This window comes from Zingiber officinale, chromosome 5A (assembly GCF_018446385.1).
Source record: "Zingiber officinale cultivar Zhangliang chromosome 5A, Zo_v1.1, whole genome shotgun sequence".
NCBI lineage: Eukaryota > Viridiplantae > Streptophyta > Magnoliopsida > Zingiberales > Zingiberaceae > Zingiber > Zingiber officinale.
In genome coordinates, this window is record NC_055994.1 from 85809877 (window position 1) to 85828270 (window position 18394).

An 18394-nucleotide genomic window follows, 5' to 3' on the forward strand; every position below is an offset into this window, starting at 1 on the left:
TAGACACTGGTACAATAGACCTCTCCACAAAATTTGGGAATTTTTGGAGGTCTAGGGAATTATTGGTGCATTTCTGAAGTTGGCCTGAAAAGGCTGATTTTTTCAGAAATAGGGTACCAGTCGACTGGTACAGACACCAGTCGACTGGTAACAGTATTTTTCGACCACAGAATGCTTCTGTAAGGTTCTGTCGAAGGGGGGCAGTCGACTGGCACTTGGGGCAGTCGACTGATACCAGTCTGAAACTGTTTTCAGCATTGGTATGTGACCATGTCAACTCGATTAGATGTATGGGATCCAAGGGGGATTAATACATGAGTTTAGGGTCAGTTAGATGATAAGGTTTCAACAATTGGGATATTGTTGGAGAACTTTTTGGATGTTAGGCAAAGGGGGAGAATTAAGGTTTAGTTGGGAAAACCTTTAGTGCCTTTGCGTAGGGGGAGCCTTGTGATAGGTTCTTAAAAAGCCCGTGGTAAAATCCTAGCTCATTGGGGAGCTTAGGTGTAGGGGGAGCCTTGTGATAGGTTCCAATGCTTGGTGCATTGATTCGGCGGTTGCCAAGTGTGTAGCCTTGGCAACGTAAGTCCATTCGGCGGTTGCCAAGTGTGTAGCCTTGGCAACGTAAGTCCATTCGGCGGTTGTCATGTGTGTAGTCTTGGCAACGTAAGTCCATTCGGCGGTTGCCAAGTGTGTAGCCTTGGCAACGTAAGTCCATTCGGCGGAGTAAGTCCAAGTGTGTAGCCTTGGCATCGTAAGTCCATTTGTTTTAGCATGTTTGTTTTGCTATTTGTTTTCTCTAACTTAAACGTATTGCCAAACACCAAAAAGGGGGAGATTGTTGGAGCAATCCCAATGGTCCGCGGGACCATGTGTTTTGGTGTTTGGGCAAAGGGTTTAAGTTAGGTTTACCCTCGTTATTTGATATGTGTACTTGATTTGTGCAGGACTGCAGGTGACACATGTGACTCAGGTTGACGACTTCGGGTCCGATGAAGGATGGCATTGAGGACAAGCCGCGGGCTTGAATGCATCTGAGGGATCGTGGACAAGGCAGCAAGGACAAGGGCCGAGGGAAGCGACTTCGAGGCATACGCGAAGGATGGCATTGGAGACAAGCCGCGGGCTTGGATGCATCCGAGGGACGAGAGCCAAAGGAAGTAGGCTTGAAGGCAAGAGGTCAAGGCTGCAAAGAAGAGTCAAGAGAGTCGTGAGGGTCCGAGTGCGAGTGAAATGTACTCGGGATGGGAAACCCTAAGTTTAGGGTTGTACCGGTCGGGATCTTGGGATCGATCGTGGTGGTGAGCATGAAGCGATACGTGCGAAATGTTGGGATCGTCAGTGGTCATGGGACGGTCGGTGATAGATTGAGTGCGATTTGGTGGCACCGGTCGGTGGTGCAAGGACCGATCGTAGCAAATCAGGTTCTGATTTGTTCCAAGCTTTATAAGAAGGAGCTTGGTATGGCCGGCCAAGGCGACGAAATTAGACTTGGTTAAGGTCTAATTAGTAGTCTACAAGTGCTCAAGTGTTTGTGGAATCGAAGAGGTCTTGGTGTGTTGTGGTGAGGTTTCTCCACCCACAAGGAGCGACTTGAGATAGCCGGAGTTTCCGGGGGCTAATCCACCGAAGGATCGGGATCGTCCACCTTACGGACAGCCGTGGAGTAGGAGCATCATCTCCGAACCACGTTAAACGAACGTGTATTGGTTTGCTAGTTCTTTTCTTTCTTTAGCTTTCGTATTCATTGCTTTAGTATTTGTATTTCCGCTGCGCAAGCTAACAATAGTGTAGGAAGCAAGTGATTTGGGGGTGCCGTCTATCCAACCCCCCTTCAAGCCGGCCACCGATCCTCCAACAGATTCGCCCACCTCCGACTGTGCTTCGAGGCTTACAAGGGTCGTCTGTTTCCCAGGATACAATGGTAGACCGTGAATCCGACCAAGCACTGGTGGTCACGGCGAACTGAGTGGCACCCGATTGCTATCACGGGCACTCCGCCGAGCAGGAGTTGCACGACAGAGGAGGAGGAAGAAAATAGAGAGTCTTTGTTATGCTGTGTGCGTAACCATTTTGCCTGTAGTCACAACCTCCTTTTATAGGAGCTCAAATGAATGGCAAAATTAATGATCGATTAATTATCATTACTCACCAAGCTACGAAACATCCTGCATTAATCTTCCTTTAATGCATCCGTTACACAAGCAGTAAAAAGGTTTACATGGTAAAATATTGGTTGTTCCACTTGGACGAATTTTGCCCCAACCAGTCCGCTATTCGTGTGCCCAGGTCGCGCTCGCACACGAGTCAACTTGGTTCAGTGCAAATCCAGGCCCTGGATTTGCACCCCCCCTGCGCACCCACATGTGAGAGAGAGCCTCTCCCCATGCATTTGTTCACAACCTCGATGTATGTAAATCAATATAAACCAACAAAAGTGCCTTGAAACTTCCAATGTGGGACTAAAGTCTCATTCACAATAGAGCCTCTTTCCTATTCCATTTCTTCTCCATTCACATATTCAACAATCCCCCACATGAATGGAGATAGGGTAAGTGATAGCATTCAACAGTTGAGTCAAGTATAGGATTGGTAAGTTTTACCTTTTGAACCTTCCCTTGTGAAGATTTGGTTGCTTACTGGCTGATAGTAGACATGATGTCCTTGAACTATACTGTCGTCTGTGTAAGCAATGACAAATCTCACCCAAGTCTCTCCCTGATACAACTCAGTTCTCATGAGTGTGTTCGTTCTTGGCCATGAACACACCTGGTTCTGTGAGAAGCTCTAAGAATTGTGCCTCCAATTCTCTTCGAAGCAACCCCACTTATTTGTCACATAGGTGATCCCTCAAGAGTTGTCATCTACTCTTCTTGATTATTAAAAGTCCATCGGCTTACCCTGGTCTATTTACTATTTCATTAGGTTATCCCCCTACAGTGTGTCTAGTCAGTGCAGATTAGTTGCCCCTTTGAACCTAGTTCTTGGGGATCTCCAGTCAGCATAGGTTGGGTATCCTCTACACTGATCGCTGACAACGGCATCAAGCTCAATCCTCTTATGAGCTTGAAACTAACTCTCGATTTAACCCGTTAGTTAACGGATCCGCTAGGTTACTTTTGACTTTACATAGTCAACATTGATAACTCTTGTTGAGAGTAGTTGTCTAATGGTATTATGTCTGCGACGTATATGTCTAGACTTATCATTATACATATGGCTTTGTACCCGACCGATTGTTGATTGGCTATCGCAATGTATGCAAATCGCCGGCACTAGTTTCGACAATCGTGGAATATCTTCTAAGAATTGTCATAGTCATTCAGCCTTTTCACCACATTTGTCAAGAGCTACAAACTCAGATTCCATCGTGGATCTGGTTATTACGGTTTGCTTAGAAGATTTCCAATAAATGGCTGCACCTGCTAGAGTGAAGACATATCCACTCGTAGACTTAGAGTCTTTTATATCAAATATCCAACTCACATCGTTGTATCCTTCGATCATAGCAGGATATCTTGTATAGTGTAGTCCATATTCACGAGTATATCTCAAGTACCTCAGTACTCTTGTTATCCCTTTCCAGTGCTCAACACCGGGATTACTCGTGTATCTACTCAGTTTACTTACTGCGTAGGCCAAGTCTGGTCGTGTACAACTCATCAAGTACATCAGACTTCCAATTACTGGAGAGTACTCTATCTGAGAGATACTTTCACCTCAATTTTTCGATAGATGTTGACTCGTATCTATCGGCATTCATGCCAACGCAGTATCACCCTTGGTGAATTTCTCAAGAATCTTGTCCATGTAATAGGACTGCCTGAGAACAAGTCCTTTTGTCATTCTAAGAATTTTGATTCCTAGAATCACATCAGCTAAATTCATGTCTTTCATGTCAAATCTTGAGTTCAACATGTCTTTAGTGGATTTGATTATCTTATCATTACTCCCAATGATAAGTAAGGGGGCGTTTAGTTTAGGAGAATAGGAGTGGGGAATGGGAATGAGAATCATTGATTGCCATTGTTAATGTTTGGATTATAGGAATAGGAATACAAATAAGGGAATGAATCCTTGAAATTGGGTAATAACTCATTCTCATGTACCTCCCCTTCAATGAGTCATTACCCTATTTTCATCAATCAAAATATTCCCTTATTCCAAAAATACTCTTGGCCTAAAACTAAAATTTTCTCCCTTAATATCAAATATCAAAATATATTTATTTTTTTCTTTCATATCACTTCTCTCTCCTTGTTCTCTCTCATCATATTTCCTCTCTCATCATATTTTCTCTCTCATCATTTTGTCACACACTTTTTCTCTCCTAAATCTCTCCTATCACACTCTCTTTCCTTTTTTTTCTCATTACAGTTTCTCTCTCCTCAATCTCTTCCATCGCACTCTCTTCCTTCTTTTTTTCTCATTATACTTTCTCTCTTATCATATTCTCTCTCTCCTCAATCTCTCCCATCATACTTTTTTTTCTCTTTTTTTCTCATCACACTTTCGTTCTCATCACACTTTCTATCTCCTCAATCTCTCTTGTCACACTCCCTCGTTTTTTCCTTAACACACATTCTCTCTCCTCAATCTCTCCCATCACACTCACTGTTCTCTTTTTTTTTCTCATCACACTTTATCTCTCATCATATTTTCTCTCTCACCATACTTTCTCTCTCCTCCATCTCTCTCATCACTCTCTCTCTCCTCATTTTTTCTCATTATATTTTCTCTCTCTTAATCCTCTCCTATCATACTTTCTCACATCATATTTTCTTATCATGCTCTCTCCTATCAGACTCTCTTTTCTCATTTTCTCTCATCACACTTTCTCTCTCTTCATTCTTTCTCATCACACTTTCTCTTTCATCATACTTTCTGTAACGACCCGACCCTCTTGGCCCATTTGGCGGCCCATTTGGCGACCCTCGCGTCGTCGACCGTCGGCCCTTATGTCGTCGGCCCATTTGGCGACCTCTCATGTCGTCGACCGACGACCCTTGGCCGTGCCGTTACTCACTAGGACTTTCCACCCCTGATCAGTGGATTTTTTTGCTCCCCCAGGATTCGAACTCTAAACCTCCAGGCTTAAGTATTAGAGTTTATGAATCCTGGTAACCAAGTGAGATGATCTCACTTGGTTTTTTTATTGTAACGACCCGGCCCTCTTGGCCCATTTGGCGGCCCATTTGGCGACCCTCGGGTCGTCGACCGTCGGCCCTTATGTCGTCGGCCCATTTGGCGACCTCTCATGTCGTCGACCGACGACCCTTGGCCGTGCCGTTACTCACTAGGACTTTCCATCTCACTTGGTTACCAGGATTCATAAACTCTAATACTTAAGCCTGGAGGTTTAGAGTTCGAATCCTGGGGGAGGCAAAAATCCACTAACCAGGGGTGGAAAGTCCTAGTGAGTAACGGCATGGTCAAGGGTCGTCGGTCGATGACATGAGAGGTCGCCAAATGGGCCGACGACATAAGGGCTGACGGTCGACGACTCGAGGGTCGCCAAATGGGCCAAGAAGGCCAGGTCGTTACACTTTCTCTCTCATCATTCTCTTTTATCATATTTTTCTCTCACATTCATCTTTCTCTCACATCTAATTTTTTCTCTTATTTTCCTTTAAGGGTAAAAAAAGGAAATTTTGATTTATTCCGATAGAAAATATGCAATTAACCAAACATTATTTTTAAGAGTGATATCCATGCTCATACTCATTTCCATTCCATAATACAATGATTCCCATTCCGATTCCTATTCCCAGGAAATAACTAAACGCCCCCTAAGTCATCTACATAGAGGCACAAGATGGCATAGTCACTCTCTGTGGCTTTCATGTAGACACATTTATCACATTCATTGATCTTGAATCCATATTCCTTCATGACATTATCAAATTTCTCATGTCATTGCTTTGGTGCTTGTTTCAAGCCATATAATGACTTCACCAATCTACAGACCTTGTTTTTCTGTCCTGGCATAGAAAACCCCTCAGGTTGGTCCATGTAGATTTCCTCTTCTAAATCTCCGTTTAGAAAGGTTATTTTTACATCCATTTGATGTATTTCGAGATTCCATAGAGCGGCAATAGCCAACAATACTCTAATGGAAGTTATTTTCGACACTGGAGAGTATGTATCGAAGTAATCAAGGCTTTCTCGTTGTCGATATCCTTTGATTACCAATCTGGCCTTGTATTTATCGATTGTGCCATCTGATTTCATTTTCTTCTTGAAGATCCACTTGCAACCTAGTGGTTTACTTCTCGGAGAAAGATCTACAAGTTCCCAAGTGTGATTTTGCAAGATAGATTCTATCTCAGATGTAATTGCCTCTTTCTAGTGAGGTTCATCAGAAGAGCCTACAGCTTCTGAGTAACTTCGAGGCTCACTCTCCAACATGAAAGTGATAAAATCCGATCCATAAGATTTTTCTACCCGAGCTCTTTTGCTCCGTCTAGGCTCAACCTCCACGAGTTCCTCATCGTCATCATCTTCTTCGCCTTGTGTTTCATTTGCCCGTTTTGAGGAGCTAGCATCCTCTCGGGTCTTATACGGAAACACATGCTTTAAGAACGAGGCATTTCTTGATTCGATTATCGAGTTCTTGTGTATCTCCGGTATGTGTGACTCATACACACAAAATCTATACGCAGTACTATTTTGTGCATATCCAATAAATATGCAATCAATAGTCTTTGGTCCTATCTTAATCCTTTTCGGATCAGGCACCAACACTTTGGCAAGACACCCCCACATTCGTAAATATTTGTAGGAAGGTTGTCTTCCATTCCACAACTCATAAGGGCTCTTATCTATTTTCTTCTGGGGAACCTTATTTAAAAGGTAATTAGCTGTTAACACAGCTTCCCCCCACATGGACTCTGGTAATCCAGAGCTCAATAGAAGAGCATTCATCATCTCCTTTAGAGTTCAATTCTTTCGCTCAGCAACTCCGTTTTGCCGAGGAGTATAAGAAGCTGTTGTTTCATGTCTGATCTCATGTTCAGCGCATAACTCAGCGAACGGTGACACATATTCACCACCTCGGTTACTTCGAACCACCTTAATTTTCCTATTAAGTTGGTTTTCAATCTCATTCTTATAGAGAATAAATTTCTCTATAGCTTCATCCTTACTTTTGAGAAGATACACATAACAATATTTTGTGTTATCATCTACAAAAGTGATGAAGTATTTATTACCACCACGTGTTGGTGTACCTTTTAGGTCGCACACATCAGTGTGGATTAGGTCAAGTGGTTCATTACTTCCTTCAATATGTTGAAATGATGATCTTGTCATTTTCGCTTTAACACAAATCTCACACTTGTGTTTTGGGTCAAGGTGGAATGTAGGTATGCTTTCCATATTAATTAATCTACGTAATACATCGTAGTTAACATGTCCTAGTCTACCTGCCACAAACACGAAGACTCAAGTATATAAGTGGAAGAACTTTCAGTTTTATTTATCTTAGGCCTAATCGCCATTACATTGAGCTTAAACAACCCATCAGATACACAACCCCTTCCTACAAACACTCCATTCTTGGACAATACAACTCTGTCTGACTCAAAGACAATGCGAAAGTCATGCTTGCTTAACAGTGATCCGGACACTAGATTTTTTCGAATCTCCGGAACATACAACACATTGTTCAGAGTGAGATCCTTACCCGAGGTCATCTTCAGCACCACTTTTCCTTGGCCTATGATGTCCGAGGTTGTTGAGTTCCCCATGAACAGTTTGTCTCCAGTGACCTCCTCGAAGTTGTGGAGCAGCTCCTTGTTGCAGCACACATGTCTGGTAGCTCCAGTATCGATTCACCATTGCTGCGGGTTTGAACCGATCAGGTTCAACTCAGAGACCACAGCGCAGAGGTCATCCATTTCTGGTCCCTCGTTCAGGTTGGCCTCTTGCTTCTTCTTCAGCTTTCTGCACTCCGAAGATTTGTGACCCGCTTTATCACAGTTGAAGCACTTCCCAGAGAACTTCTTCTTGCTGATGCCTCCTCTGGGTCTCATCTTGGAAGACTTGGGGTTCTTCCGTTTTGAGCTTTGACCGTGCTCGACCATGTTGGCTTTCACAGTAGCCTGAGAGAACAATTTTCTCTCTGAACTCTTGTTGTCTTCTTCGATGCAAAGTCGAACAATGAGTTCCTCCACATTCATCTCCTTCCGCTTGTGCTTCAGGTATTTCTTGAAGTCCTTCCAGTCGGGAGGCAGCTTCTCAATGATAGCATCCACCTGGAAGGTTTCACTCAGAACCATCCCTTCTGAGTGGATCTCGTGCAACATCACATGAAGCTCCTGAACTTGGTTGATCACTGTCTTAGAGTCAACCATCTTGTAGTCCAGGAATCGACCCACGATGAACTTCTTTGCCCCTGCATCCTCTATTTTGTATTTCTTGTCCAGGGACTCCCACAGCTCCTTAGTCGTTCTCTTCATGCTATACACAGTGTACAGCGAGTCGGCAAGGCAGTTGAGGATGTAGTTTCGACAAACGAACTCAGAATGAGTCCATGCCTCCACTGTACTGATGGTCTGCGCATCAGCATCCTCAGCTCGCTTGGGAGAGTCCTCGGTCAAGAACCGAGCCAAGTTGAGCGTGGTCAGGTAGAAAAGCATCTTCTGCTGCCACCTCTTGAAGTTCAGTCCATTGAACTTCTCTGACTTTTCCCTGTGATTGATTTGCACAGTTCCAATCGGGGCGGAGGGGGCTTGCACGTGTTGAGTCTGTTGCACCTCAACATTCCATTCCGTGGTCATCTCAACAGAGTCGAGTCTGTTTCAAGATTGTTGGACACAAACAATCTAATGCTGGAGATTTATGGGTATTAGTTGAATTTAAGCTACACTGAATTAAATTCAACTTACAGTCAAAATGACCTGGGCGAATAATCTCAGGCTGCCAGCAGAGGCTGGTTTCTGTAAAGTGCAGAGCGAAAGACCAGGTCTGTAGAGTGGAAGACTAGGGTCTGCAGAGCGGAAGACCAGTTCAGCAGAGCAGAAGACCAGGGCAGGTCTGCAGAGCGGCAGGGCAGAGCTGCAGTATGAAAGGTCAAAGCAGCGGGGCGGGTCTGTAGAGCGGCAGACCAGAGCAGCAGACCGGAGCTGCAGTGCGGAAGACCAGAGCAGTAGAGCAGATCTGTAGAGCAGCAAACCAGAGAGGCAGCGCAGGTCTGCAGAGCGGAATACTAGAGCGGCAGATCAGAGAGGCAGCGCAGGTCTGTAGAGCGGAAGACCCGAGCTGCAGGGCAAGTCTACAAAGCGGCAGACCAGAGCATCAGTACAAGTCTGCAGAGCGAAAGACCAGAGACGTAGAGCAGGTCTGCAGAGCGCCAGACCATATCTGCAGAGCAGAAGACCAGGTCTGTAGAACGGAATGACAGGGCTGGTCTGCAGAGCGGTAGACGCTCTGCAGACCAGGTCTGCACTTGATATGGCAAAAGACAGATCGGGCGAGGAGATTGGTCGACTGGGAAAACTGACAGAGGCCTGCGAGAGTCGCAGTTTCCTTGAAATAGATTCACCCACCTCCGACTGTGCTTCGAGGCTTACAAGGGTCGTCTGTTTCCTAGGATACAACGGTAGACCGTGAATCCGACCAAGCACTGGTGGTCACGGCGAACTGAGTGATACCCGATTGTTATCATGGGCACTCCGCCGAGCAGGAGCTGTGTGTGTAACCCTTTTGCCTATAGTCACAGCAAAATGTTTGTTGTTCCACTTGGGTGAATTTTGCCCCGACCGGTCTAGCATTCGTGTGCGTAGGTCGCACTCGCACACGAGTCAACTTGGTTCAGTGCAAATCTGGGTCCTGGATTTGTACCCTCCCCCTGCGTAACCACACGTGAGAGAGAGCCTCTGCCCATGCATTTGTTTACAACCTCAATGTATGTGAATCAATATAAACCAACAAAAGTGTCTTGAAACTTCCAATGTGAGACTAAAGTCTCATTCATAATGGAGCCTCTTTCCTATTCCATTTCTTCTCCATTCACTTATTCAATACTTTATTCACCAAAGCCAACGCACCGTCTCATTGTCTTCAGACAGGAGCAATGGTAAATATGTATTTGGTAATTGGCATACATCATATTTCTACCACACTCACTTCCTCGCTGGCCATTCTACTTCTGCTTCACCGATGAGAATCTCCTCCCCTCGCCACTCCGCCACCTCCCGAAGCAAGCGAAACTTCAACCTTCTCCTTATCCATCTCCTCCTAGTATTGGCCTTCATCTAGCTCCCTTCTTTTTGCTAGAGCCACCACCACAAATGCCTCGACTTTAGCTCTTAAGCACGGTGGAAGGCCGGATTTTAATCTTCTATATTAGGTTTGGATATATGGTACTCTTTTACGCGTCTTCATATTTGATTTTAGAACTTGGATTTTGAGACACTCTGTGTGCTCTTGGTCTTCCATCTTTACATTTTTGGTTATTCATAATCTTTGTCGTCGCGTGGAGAAAATGTAGATTCCTCCGACAGTGTGGATTTAGGAATGTTGATATTACACCTCGTACATTCTGTTGGAGCAATCTGGGTACCCTAGGTTTTGATGTTTGGGCAAAGGTTTAAGTTAGGTTTATTGTTGTATTTGATATGCATTGTGAGTGTGCAGGATACAGGTACAACAAGGAAAGTCCAAGGGTGAGTCTTAGCGATGTAAGTCCAAGCATGTAGTCTTGGCAACGTAAGTCCAAGTGTGATATTGGCAAAGGAGGAAAGTCCAAGGATGAGTCTTGGCGGTGTAAGTCCAAGCTTGTAGTCTTGGCAACGTAAATCCAAGTGTGACTTGGCAATGGATGAAGTCCCGGAGGCGCGACCTCTTGGCAAAAGAAGACCCGACAACAATAACAAGGCCGATGGAAGCTCCAGAAGGCAAGACGTGAAGGATGGGGAGGCATCCGAGGGACGCAAGGCTGATAGAGGAGGCTAGAAGGCTAGTTCTAGGTTGGTCGGGCGAGAACGAGTGCTGAGTGAATGTACTCGGGGTAAAATCCCAAAAGCAGGGTTTACTGCAGCATGTAGCGTTACTGTAGCACTACTGTAGCAGTCGACTGGTGGTTTCATTAGTCGACTGGTGCAGTCGACTGGTAGTGAACAGAGGGTTGGTATCGAGCCGTTGGACTGCAACGGTCGAATTTCCACGAAGGGCAGTCGACTGCATGTTTTGGCAGTCGACTGGTAGGCGGAGTTTTCTAACCCGTGGCCTATATAACCAAGCATTGGAAGCTTGGTTGAAGTTGACGAAATTAGTGGTGGTTAACCCTAATTATAGTCTCCAAGTGCCCAAGTGATCTAGCGTGCTTGTACGAGGTTGTGGCGAGGTTTCTCCACCCACAAGGAGCTACGCGAGCTAGCCGGAAGTTCTCGGGGGAATCATCCACAGACGGATCGGGATCGTCCACCTTACGGACAGCCGTGGAGTAGGAGGTTTATCTCCGAACCACGTTAAATCAACGTGTTAGGTTTGCTTTCTATTGTTAGTGTTTATCTTGTATTTCCGCTGTGCACACTAACCATTGTAGGAAGCGACGATTTGGGTGAGACGCTATTCACCCCCCCTCTAGCGGACGTCAAGGTCCCAACAAGTGGTATCAGAACTAGGTGAGCTCTTGTTGGACTAATCGCCAAGAGAGCAGCTAGAGGAAGAAGATGGAGTCGGAGGGACCTCTCGGATGGGACATCCGAATCCCACCTCCATATGAGCGCGAGGACTTCGACTATTGGAGGAAGCGCATGGAGATGTGGTTCCAAATGAATTGGAACCAATGGATTGCGTTGGAGGAACCGTTTAAAGCTCCAACGGACAAGAAGGGAAAGCGTCTCCGACGTCGATATTTGACCGATGAGCAAAGGGAGCAATCGGAGACGGACAAGGAGGTAACTAGAATTTTAATTAATTTATTACCTCCTAATGCGATATTGAATGTAGGTGAATACGAGAATGCAAGTGACCTTTGAAAAAAGGTAATTGCACTTCATGAGAGTCCTACACAAATCCAAGAAGAGGAGGAACCCAAGGAGAATGACTCATTGGTCCAAGAAGAGAAGGATCAATCGAATGTTGACACGAGCTCAACATCCGAGGAGGAGAAGGAAGATGAGGAGGTATCATCCACATCTTCAAGGGAGGAAAAAGTGGAACCGTCCACATCTTCAAGTGAAGAGGAAGAAGAGCAATCCAAGGAAGAGGAGATCTTGGAAGCTCAACCCTCCACCTCAACTACCAAGAAGAGCACAAAGGATCACATCAAATGCTTTGAGTGTGGTAAGATGGGGCACTACAAGAGTAGGTGTCCTTCGCTCAAGAAGGTAAAGGAGGTAAACCCTAAACTCACTAAAGTTAATTTAGAAACTAATGTGAGTTGTAGGAAGAAGAAGGAGAAGAAGCACATTAGGTGCTTTACATGTGGTGAGTGGGGTCACTACCACACAAAGTGCCCAAGGAGAGGAGAGCTCAAGAAATTGGCGCACATAAAGAAATGGGAAAAAAAGAGGAGCACAAGTCAAGGGGGAGCTTCAAAGGTAAAAGGGAAGGCAATCCTTATTTTGAAGTTTAATCCAATCTCCAATTCTTATATGCTTGTTAGAAATAATGTAGATTATTTACCTAAGCATAATCATGGATTTAGGTATAATGATGGAAATAGGGTTAACATGGTAGATAACCCTAAGAAATCATACACTAAGGGTAGACCTAATAAGACCCAAACCACTTTGCCTAAGGGAAGGAAAGTGGGTGAAAACCTAAGCATTAATCCCAAGAAGGGGAGACACATGCCTAGGAAGGGTAGGTCTAGGAATGTCCATAATGGACATGTTGATTCTAGGGTTAAAACCCTAGAATTGGAAAATCAAGCCTTGAAGGCAAAGCTTGAGGAAATGGAGAAAGTCCTAGAGAGGTTCATTATTGGACCTAAAAGACTTGACATGTATTTGGGTGGTCAAAGACCCAAAAATATCAAATTAGGTCCCTCCAAGACCAAAAGGAGGTCAAGTGCTAAGGTTGCACATGACATTGGTAAGGGAGGTGTGACCAAGGATAAGGGAGAGTCATCTAAGGCCAATAAGAAGGAATATGCTAGGGTGACATATAATTATGGCAAGGATGGGATGTCCAAGGTTAAGGACAAGAAGAAATTAACCAAAGACAATGTGTCTAAGGTTAAGAATGTGAGTTTTGTAGGCCAAGTGTCACCCAAGGTGCACCGAAGTGGCCTAGCCATAGTGGATGAGTTACCAAGGGAGGTGACTAAGGTTAAGATTCCTAAGGTTAGGAAGAGCCTTTGGGACCCATGGTAGATGGGTTATCAAATGTGCCAAGTGGTTAGGAGACAGACTTAAGCCTCTAAACTAGTGGGTTGACACAATTGGGATATGTTTCGTGCATGGAAATATGAATTGGGTTCATATTGCATGAAAATTAGTTTTTGATATATATATGTCATATAAACTAATGCTAGGGATACATTATGGTTTAGTATGGGCAGATACATCAAGAGGAAGCCAAAACTAGGACTTTAGGTCAAGTTCAATTGAACCATTTAGCTAGTTTTGAATTTTGTGTCAATCTTGGGATCTGTGATAAATATATTTTTATATATATTTTTCCCAAGTAGACATGGATAAAATAGATCTCTCCACAAAATTTAGGATTTTTTGGAGGTCTGTGGAATTTTTGACGCATTTTTGAAAGTGGGTAAAAAAGGTTGATTTTTGCCCAAAAAGAGTACCAGTTGACTGGTACAGTTACCAGTCGACTGGTAACAGTAATTTTCAGCACAGAGGACCTCTGTAAGCTCATTTTGACGAGGCCAGTCGACTGCTGGTTTTACCAGTCGACTAGTAACACTGTTCATGAGCACAGAATGTCTCTGTAAGCTCATTTTGACGATGGCAGTCGACTGATACTTATAGCAGTCGACTGATACGGTCTGAAAATATTTTGTTAAGCATTAGAAAATGACCAAAAGAGTGGTGAACATGTATGTAATCTTATGGGGGATTGATACATGATGTTTATGGTCATTAGAGGTCAAAGAGTCCAATAATTGGGATATTGTTGGAGCTCCTTTTGATGTATGGCAAAGGGGGAGAAGTTTAGGTTTAAGTGGGAAACTTACATACCTTTGCAAGAAATCCTAGCTCAAGGGGGAGCTTAGGTGAAGGGGGAGTGATTGCTCGTTTATTAGCAAAAGGTGAGAAGTTTACCTTTACAAGAAATCCTAGCTCAAGGGGGAGCTTAGGTGAAGGAGGAGCCTAGGATTAGGTTCCATGATTTATGCATGTGTAGATTACATATATTTATTTGCATATGTATTGTTATATTGTTTCCCTGACTTAAACGAGTTGCCAAACATCAAAAAAGGGGAGATTGTTGGAGCAATCTAGGTACCCTAGGTTTTGATGTTTGGGCAAAGGTTTAAGTTAGGTGTATTGTTGTATTTGATATGCATTGTAAGTGTGCAGGATACAGGTACAACAAGGAAAGTCCAAGGGTGAGTCTTGGCGGTGTAAGTCTAAGTATGTAGTCTTGGCAACGTAAGTCCAAGTGTGATATTGGCAAAGGAGGAAAGTCCAAGGATGAGTCTTGGCGGTGTAAGTCCAAGCATGTAGTCTTGGCAGCGTAAGTCCAAGTGTGACTTGGCAATGGATGAAGTCCCGGAGGCGCGACCTCTTGGCAAAGGAAGACCCGACAACAATAACAAGGCCGATGGAAGCTCCAGAAGGCAAGACGTGAAGGATGGGGAGGCATCCGAGGGACGCAAGGCTGATAGAGGAGGCTAGAAGGCTAGTTCTAGGTTGGTCGGGCGAGAACGAGTGCTGAGTGAATGTACTCGGGGTAAAATCCCAAAAGCAGGGTTTACTGCAGCAGTACTGTAGCGTTACTGTAGCAGTACTGTAGCAGTCGACTGGTGGTTTCATCAGTCGACTGGGGCAGTCGACTGGTAGCGAACAGAGGGTTGGTATCGAGCCGTTGGGTTGCAACTGTCGAATTTCCACGAAGGGCAGTCGACTACATGTTTTGGCAGTCGACTGGTAGGCGGGGTTTTCTAACCCGTGACCTATATAACCAAGCATTGGAAGCTTGGTTGAAGTTGACGAAATTAGTGGCGGTTAACCTTAATTAGAGTCTCCAAGTACCCAAGTGATCTAGCGTGCTTGTACGAGGTTGTGGCGAGGTTTCTCCACCCACAAGGAGCTACGCGAGCTAGCCGGAAGTTCTCCAGGGAATCATCCACAGACGGATCGGGATCGTCCACCTTACGGACAGCCGTGGAGTAGGAGCTTTATTTCCGAACCACGTTAAATCAACGTGTTAGGTTTGCTTTCTATTGTTAGTGTTTATCTTGTATTTCCGCTGTGCACACTAACCATTGTAGGAAGCGACGATTTGGGTGAGACGCTATTCACCCCCCCTCTAGCGGGCGTCAAGGTCCCAACACATTCTTTATATTTCTAAGGGTAATCAGTAATTTTGTAGTTTTTTATTTGTTTCTTACATTGTCTCCATTTGTGTTTTTCGAGAGATTTTTGTTGAAAAATGAGGGAAAAAATTGACGGTAGAAATTTAGAAGTGCACTGTGAGGTTCTTTTTTAATAACCGAGAGCAGTTTCACTCTCTTCATGGGAGTTTTCAATTTCTTTCTTCTTAATCTGCTATCAAAAGTCAGATCTTGGGTAAGTGTCATTCCGGAAGCCATCTCGAAATTTTCTATGCCTTCCCATGGTGATCATGCGATTTGCTCCAAGTGTGGCCAATTGCTATGTGGGAAGAGATCTCTTAGTGCTTCCGCAAAGTCGAACACAGTAGATCAACAACCTGTTTATTGTAACTACTGCTTTGGAGGTAGAAATATAGTTCTGGCAGCATGACCGCAGTGTATTAGAGCAAGCACACAACTCAGCTCTTTTCTCTCTCCGGAGGAGTCATGGCAGACATGTTGCCATTGTTCTTATTGCTCTTCACCTAGCAGTAGTCTTCTCATTTTTATAAGTTTGTTAATGTATTTTGATATTTTCAGATGATTCAGAATTTTCGCCTGTTTTTTTTTTTTTTTGAAGATGATGAGGGAAGACAACCTTTTAGCAGAGCCGTACCTGTGTATGACGGGGCCTGAAGCGCATACTAAAAAAATGACTCTTCTGCTACGATAAATAATAATAAAGTTCAATTTACAAATAACATATATATTAAATATATAAATAAATTAAAAATAAATATATTACATCAACAAAAAAATAATAAATATTTAAAATAATTATATAAACACTACTCGTATAGCTGTTTTAGAGATAAAAATAATTATCAAATCTACATAATTCAATTGTCGAACTCTTTCTTTCTCAATAGATAACATTGGTAGCTCATTTAGTGTATCCTATAATACTGATACCAATGCGGTAGCCACAGGCAGTAGCAAGACGACAAGTAGTAATCACCATGCAATTAGGTCGCAGTTCGCACAAGCGACTGAGGTAGCGTGTGACAGCCCCGTGCTATGCAATTAAGTCACGCGAACAAAGGCCAACTGCCAACTCGCGTCGAGTGAGATAGCCACTGTGAGAATCGACGCGATTAGGTCGCACAAACGATCCTTGTTGCATGATTAGGTTACAATTAGTGTCACGTGTTGCAAGACGAAGAAGATGGTCGAAGAAGAAGATTATGATTACCTCTTGTTCCGTGGTTCCGTGCCTTAGTAGAAAGAACGCCGAAGAAGAAATCACGTGCAAAGAAGAGCAACACCGAAGAATAAATTATGTGCAAATAAGAGTCATGCGTCAGTGTGTGCCTCGGAACCGTGAGAATAGGTTTAACGGCCATTTAGGGTTCATATCTCTCATTTTTTTAATAAAAAAATGGGCCTTTTATTGGGCTGGGCCTGAGGCGATCGCCTCTCTGGCCTCATGGAAGTTACGGCCCTGCCTTTTAGCCCTACTAGTGGATTGTCTCGTGATTCTTCTGATATAGATTCTGTCAATTTTAGTACTCATAATGAGTCATTCTACTTCAATTCAGCAAATTCAAGCCTTTAGATAGTTCTAGTAGTTTTGTCTAGCAAGGGCCTGGTTCTCCTAACCAGTTAAAAAAGGGTAGGTTGACATTGAGGATTTGTTTGAAAAAATTTTGGAATCGTGCCAAAAAAAATTGAAATTTTAATTTTTATAAATTGAATATGACTTATGTTTTTACCATCAAAAGAGTATTAAAATGTATGAAATTAAAAAGAAAAGGATATAATAATCGTGGAGAAATTCTACTTTTTATTTCCTTTTTTCAAATTTTTTTAATAATTTTTAAATTTAAAAAATATATAAAAATAATTTTTTTCCTTGTTAGCGGTAGTGTTAGATAATGACTTATAAGATATTATTAAATTATGAAATTCATAAGTTTTTATGAAAAAATTGACAAATGTCTATAAAATTCTTACAAAAAAAAAGTTTATATAACTCTATAGAATTCTTTTCACAATTATATAAAAGTTAATAAAAATATATTAACTCCACAAAAATCTATCACTAAAAAAATCAATGAAAGTCATTAAATCGCTTGATTAAATATAAATCCCCCCCCCCCCCCCCCCCACCCCGTCTCTGTCGCGACTTGAAACGTAAGCAAAATTTTCATTTTGACATCTTAAAATAATAAATTTGCGTCAAAAAATCCTTTGGACTTTCACATAGAGGTAAAAAAACAATGCTTGTTTCTTATTAACTCGCAATTGTTCATCACTAAAGTGAACCATAGTATGGAGTTTCGTAGCATTGAGGGGGTGAGCAGTAGACATGATTTGGGCATGTGGATGTTCTCCGATTGACGGGACGACCAATGAGGGAGGGAGAACTGTTGACTCGTCAAATGCACCACCCAACGAGAAGAACGAGGGAGGGAGGGAGAAGGGAGAACCGGTTGGGTTGGCCGGATGGCAAGTTGATCGACGATGAACGAAATTGGTTGAGCAGTGAAGTGGTTGAGTATCGCCAACGATAAAAAGATCAATGATGTAGTGGAAATATTTTTATTTGTTATACCAAGTGTTTAAAGCCGTCAATTTGGATTGGGCTCATTGGGTTAGTCTACCCCACTAAACAATTTAAACGGGTTAGGTTGAAATTTTATCAACCCAAGTCCGTCACGGCCAACTCGCCTAGGCCCGCAACCCACGTGGGTCAGCCCGCGACGGGCTTGAGTTGGCCCACAGGTTGAGAAACACATGTAAGCCAAATTTTATATCAATTTATTATCTTTCATTGTTATACTTTTGAAATAAAAATATTTTTTTTTTATCAACCATGAGTACTTATTTGTATCCATTTACATTTAAAATACATGTTTCCGAATACATTTGATTGATGAAATATTT